We start from the raw sequence: 6,000 nt of genomic DNA, 5'->3' as shown, positions 1-6,000 counted from the left end.
GGCCCATCAAACACCTGACTCACTGAACAACATAACAGGGCCCCACCCAGGATGCTCCTGCAAGTTCTTGACCTGCTGATCTACAGAGTATGACCCCAGTAAAGGGGGCGCCTCTATGTCTGATGTGCTGAACAACAGAGAAGGACCTCAGGCAAGGTAGTCCTCAAAATGCCTGAACGGTTGGAGCTATTGAGAAATACTGGCTAAAGAGACCTACTGATTGTCAGCTACAAGAGGCTCGAAAAAAGACTGATAGGGACATAACTCCTGTGGCAGAGGAAGTCTGTGTCCCTGAACACGTGGCACTGCCAAGGTATCTGCAAGCTAAACAGCTGTGCCACCTTCACTCTCAACTCTCACTGGGGCAGAACTGCCCCAGGCAAAACAATTCTTGCATTTATGTACACAGGACCACTTCAGTCGTGTCTGACTCTTTGTGACCCTGGAGACTGTGGCATGCCAGATTTCTCTGTCAGGGAGGAAGCCGGTCTCCAGGCAAGAATACTGGAGTGTATTGGCCAATACTGGTTGCCATATCCTTCTAGATCACAATATTCCCTGCTGTCCTAGCTGCCAACTCCCCTCAGTACCAGGTGCTGCCAGAACCCCTGCGAACCAAGCAGCTGACACTACCTCCACACCTGGCCCTCAAAGGGGCAAACACAAGTCCTCCAGGGAAGCCTCAGGAAAAAAACCCAGTGGATGACCCACATGCAGAGGTGGAAATAAAACCACAATTGAAACCCAGGGGCAGTATGGCTAAGGAAGAAGACCCAAAACCTTCCCACCAGCTGTACAAGCTACAGATTAAATCCACATGATCAACAAGGCAGACTCTGTCTATGGCATATATAAAAGGTCACTGAGAGCTTCCACAAAAGAAAACGCACTAGTTTTGATAGCTATGGATATTGGCGGCAAGTACACATAGGAGTAGGACCAGATTAGAATCAGAGCTGCCCCCACAGCAGGTCCAGAGATCAGCACTGAGAGTCAGTTCCTAGGCAGGTTGATAAGAAGTCTAGGAGTCCCCAAGGAGAGAGAAGTATGGAATATTCAAGGAGGAAGAAAGGACAAACTTTTTTTACTTTTTTTCCTCTACATTCCTTAGGATTATATAACAATAATGTATCCTGCCTGAGGACAGTCTCTGGCTAATTCTGTTATCTTAAAACATAAATTATGGGAGTAGGTCTGGTCTTTACAAGGATGTATCCTGCCTGAGGACAATCTTTGGATTAAACCTTCTAGCCAACTCTGTTATCTTAAAATGTAATGGGAGTGGGTCTGGTGAGGTCTTTGCAACCTCCAGACATTCTTTGGATTCATTGGAGAGTATATAACTCCATTGCTAACACTAGCAAAAGGGGTTATTCTTTTGCCCCCTTCTGATGCCTATGTCAGAAGCTTTCTCTATCTCCTTTATACTTTAATAAAACTTTATTACACAAAAGCTCTGAGCGATCCAGCCTCGTCTCTGGCCCCGGATTGAATTCGTCTCCTCCGGAGGCCAAGAATCCCGCGTCTAATCGTTCAGCAACAACCTTTCATCTTGGGGGCTCGTCCGGGATCCTTCAAGACAAGGTAAGGATGCTTGGAGCTCTAGTTCTTTGTTCTCCTAGCAAACATGTTTTCTGCTGTACTTTACTAACTCTTCAGTGTGCTTGTGTGAATGAATGAAACGCCCTCGCGAAGCAAATGAGGAGCCCTGCTCTGCGGTTCCGCGGCGACCTCATAAGGCTTATGGCAAAAACCTGTCGGGGGTTTATACCGACCTGCCAATGCCAAGAGGCAACCAATGTCTTTTTCAGGAACCGACCAGAAACGGGCAAAGCGTGTGGACCGAACTCTCCTTTCTCGGTCAACTTTTCGGTCTCTTTGACCATTTCATAACTCCTTGGGAATTAAAAGTACTAACCTAATCTATCGGATCATAGGCTTTCAAGGGACTTGTAATCTATGTTGCTACTGTACTGTGGCCTAGGTCTCAAACTTGGATTGGTGGTCAGGAAGCGCCTAGCCTCGCTAGGCATGGAAAGTTCGGAAGCTAGATGGAGCTCTAACTCCCAGAGCATCTCTGAGGTTAAAGGTGACTCGGATTGGAGCTGCAGTGGTTTTTCTTTCCCTTTGGTAACACTGGCTCTTAGTGGACCAGAGGAGGCTCTTATACCGGTGTGGTAACACTTGGAAGGAACATCTCAGTTTCATGTTTGTATCGGTCTTGCTGTGGTCAGGAATATACTTAGGGTCGTGCACAGGCACTCAGGTGACAAATGTTTCCCCCAGAGGTCTTAGCCTGGAAAACATTCTGGAAGGTTACTCTGATTGCACCCCGGGTGGCATCAGAGGCAAGCGAGGTGAAGGGCTGGACGTCAGTCAGGGATGCCGTCAGGTCTACCCCTGGTGCATCCCCACCCCGTCTCGGTGGTAGAACCGGGAGGGACGAGTGTGACGCCTGCGTCGGTAAGGGACAGACTAAGTCCGACCAGGAAGGAAAGCTTTTGGTGTAAAGTCTGTCTACACCCCCATCTAGAGCAGGGAGGGACGCCTCCGGTAGAAAAAATGGCGCTGGTCGCTTTTTTTCTCTCTTACAGATGGGAGCTAATAATTCCAGCCTCACTCCTTTGAACTGTATCCTGAAAACTGGGATATGTGCAGGGCAGCCAGAGAGACTGAGGGACAGCCACTCATGCTGTTGCCTCTTCATGAAGTACCCACTGGGAGAAATTATCAGTCTATGAGAGTTAATAAGCCTTTCTCTTATCAAGAGATACAAAGAATCAAGGAGGATCTGGGAGACTATTTAGAGGACCCAGAAAAATATATTAAAGCTTTTAAAGGTGTTACTCTGCATTATGACCTTACTTGGAAAGATGTGATGTATATCTTGGGACAAACGTTGACTCCCGACTCAAAAGCTCGAGTTTTGGGAAAAGCGGTTGCTTATGGAGATGAATGGCTTGGTAATGAATCAGTGGGAAAGAGAGAGGACGAGATAACTGCCCTCCCCACTGGGAGTCAGGCGGTCCCAGCTACAGAACCAGACTGGGACTATAACACTGCTAAAGGAAGATGGGATCAGAGTCATTTTGTCAGATGTATTCTTGAAGGACTCAAGCAGGCGCGTTCTAAGCCTTTAAACTATGGCAAACTGGCAGACATAGAACAGGAGGAGAAGGAAGCTCCTGGTAAATTCCTAGACAGACTGAGAGAAGCCCTTCGCAGATTCACTGAGATTGATCCCGAAAGTGAAGAGGGAAAAGTGATCTTAAAGGATAGATTTCTCACTCAGTCGGCTCCAGATATTCGCCGTAAGTTATCAAAACGGGCGCATGGACCAAATCAGTCTTTAGATAATCTGTTACAACTGGCTCAGACAGTCTATTATGGAAGGGAATATGAGGAAAAGAAAGAAAGGCAGAGAAAGACGAAGGAAAAGGCGGAAGCTCTCGCAATGGCTATGAAAACCGTTCTTAACCAGCCTGAGAAAAATGCCCAGAGGGACCCAGGTGAAAAGGGATGGGCTTGCTATTGCTGTGGAAAGGAGGGGCATCTCAAGCGAGATTGCCCTCAGGCATCTAAGCCGCCCCCGGCTCCCTGTCCGGTCTGCAAGGGACCACACTGGAGGAGAGACTGCCCCCAGAGGCGTAGGTCTCAGGGGTCTGACTCTCAAGACCACCAGGACTGAAGGTGCCCGGGGGTCCCCACACAAGCCCCCATCCTAATTACACCTGAGGAGCCCCGGGTATTGATAACGGTGGGAGGCCAATCCGTCAATTTCCTTTTAGATACTGGGGCAACTTACTCCGTGCTTAATGAAGCCCCTGGCCCACTTTCTTCCCGATCCGCTTCCGTAATGGGACTGTCTGGACGAGCCAAAAGATGGGCCTGATAATCTATGTGAGCCTACTTCTGCTGACTCCAGAAATCCTGAGTCTGCCATTTGATCCTCAAGACAATGCCTTCCTGTCCTGGGCTCACTCCTATGCTGCATTCCACAATCGGTCTAACTGCTGGGTCTGCGGAGCACTCCCCACTTCATCAGTGGAAGGCTTCCCGTGGTGGACATCTCCTCTTCAAGGAAAAGACTTTCTCCAAGTCTGCGAATACCTTCAACAACAATCACATGTGATGCCTCTTCTTCGTCTGGTGACATCTAACAACCCTAGAATGGACTAGTGTAATACTCTGTACCTTAACTATGGACATAATGTGACTTTTAATTTTGATTATACACTGTCTCAGTTTAATGACTATTTTGCTGCACATAAGACCAATAGGTCTAGATCTGATGGTTTTTTACCTGATGTTTATCAAATATGGGATGAGGTTATTTGGTTAACTCCTGAAAAAGGACGTCTAATATCTACTGCCCCTATATGCTGGGAACAAACCGAGCCATCCCCCAAGGTTAGCCAACAACTTAATTACAATGATTGGAAACAATTGGGATTTTTGCCTCAAGAAATATGTAACGTAATCATTCCCGTGTTTTCCAACCCCAGTTCAGGACCTCCCTTTGCCTGGCCAGGCACTAATTGGGACTGGATATATCAGTCACGCTGGCTTGCTCCAAACGGGACTTATTGGATATGTGGCTCTTACCTATGGGCTTGGCTTCCCCCTGGCTGGATAGGGAGATGCACTCTGGGTCTAGCATTTACTCATGGCTTTATATTTTCAGAGCTTCCAGAAAAGCCTGCTAATTTACCTCACCTTAAAACTCGGGGGGCAAGGTCTGTATTTCACTGGTATGATTATTTGGCTGCAGTGTTTATCCCCTCTTTGGGAACTACAGATGTTATGCTACGAGTAGATGCTTTGACTAATTTTACTCAACAGGCATTACAAGATTCTCAAGAAGCTATTTCAGCTCTTAATGCTGAACAAACACAAATTAGAAAGGTGGTTTTACAAAATAGATTGGCTTTAGATATTCTGACAGCTGCACAAGGAGGAACTTGTGCCATCATTCATACTCAATGCTGCACATATATACCTGATATGAGCACTAATGTTACTCATTTTACTAAACACATGAACAAGATGATTAGGGCCATGGATACTCCTGAAGCCTCTATTGTCTCACTTTGGGAGACGTTAACTAGTTCCCCATGGTGGAAATCTATCTTAATTACAATAATTCTGATTGTTTTGTTTTTGCTGTTTGCTCCCTGCATCTGTAACTGTGTAACTGGATTTGTTTCTAGTCGCATGAAAGCTTTTAAATTACAAATGGTTCCTCAAATTCCTGCTATCACTGCAGCTTCTCCCGACTACTATTTGGGGCCCCTGGATCAGACATCCTCACTATGAGGATTAGGAGAATATGTTGCCTCACCAATTTAGGGACAACGCCCCTTGTCAGCTCTGAAGCAGTTATGGAATGAGAACGACGCCCCTTTTCCCTAGGCAACATAATTCTCCTAAAAGGAAAGGGGGGAATGAGAGTCAGTTCCTAGGCAGGTTGATAAGAAGTCTAGGAGTCCCCAAGGAGAGAGAAGTATGGAATATTCAAGGAGGAAGAAAGGACAAACTTTTTTTACTTTTTATCCTCTACATTCCTTAGGATTATATAACAATAATGTATCCTGCCTGAGGACAGTCTCTGGCTAATTCTGTTATCTTAAAACATAAATTATGGGAGTAGGTCTGGTCTTTACAAGGATGTATCCTGCCTGAGGACAATCTTTGGATTAAACCTTCTAGCCAACTCTGTTATCTTAAAATGTAATGGGAGTGGGTCTGGTGAGGTCTTTGCAACCTCCAGACATTCTTTGGATTCATTGGAGAGTATATAACTTCATTGCTAACACTAGCAAAAGGGGTTATTCTTTTGCCCCCTTCTGATGCCTATGTCAGAAGCTTTCTCTATCTCCTTTATACTTTAATAAAACTTTATTACACAAAAGCTCTGAGCGATCCAGCCTCGTCTCTGGCCCCGGATTGAATTCGTCTCCTCCGGAGGCCAAGAATCCCGCGTCTAATCGTTCAGCAACA

Source organism: Odocoileus virginianus, chromosome X (genome assembly GCF_023699985.2).
Source record: "Odocoileus virginianus isolate 20LAN1187 ecotype Illinois chromosome X, Ovbor_1.2, whole genome shotgun sequence".
NCBI lineage: Eukaryota > Metazoa > Chordata > Mammalia > Artiodactyla > Cervidae > Odocoileus > Odocoileus virginianus.
This window is presented reverse-complemented; position numbering follows the sequence as displayed.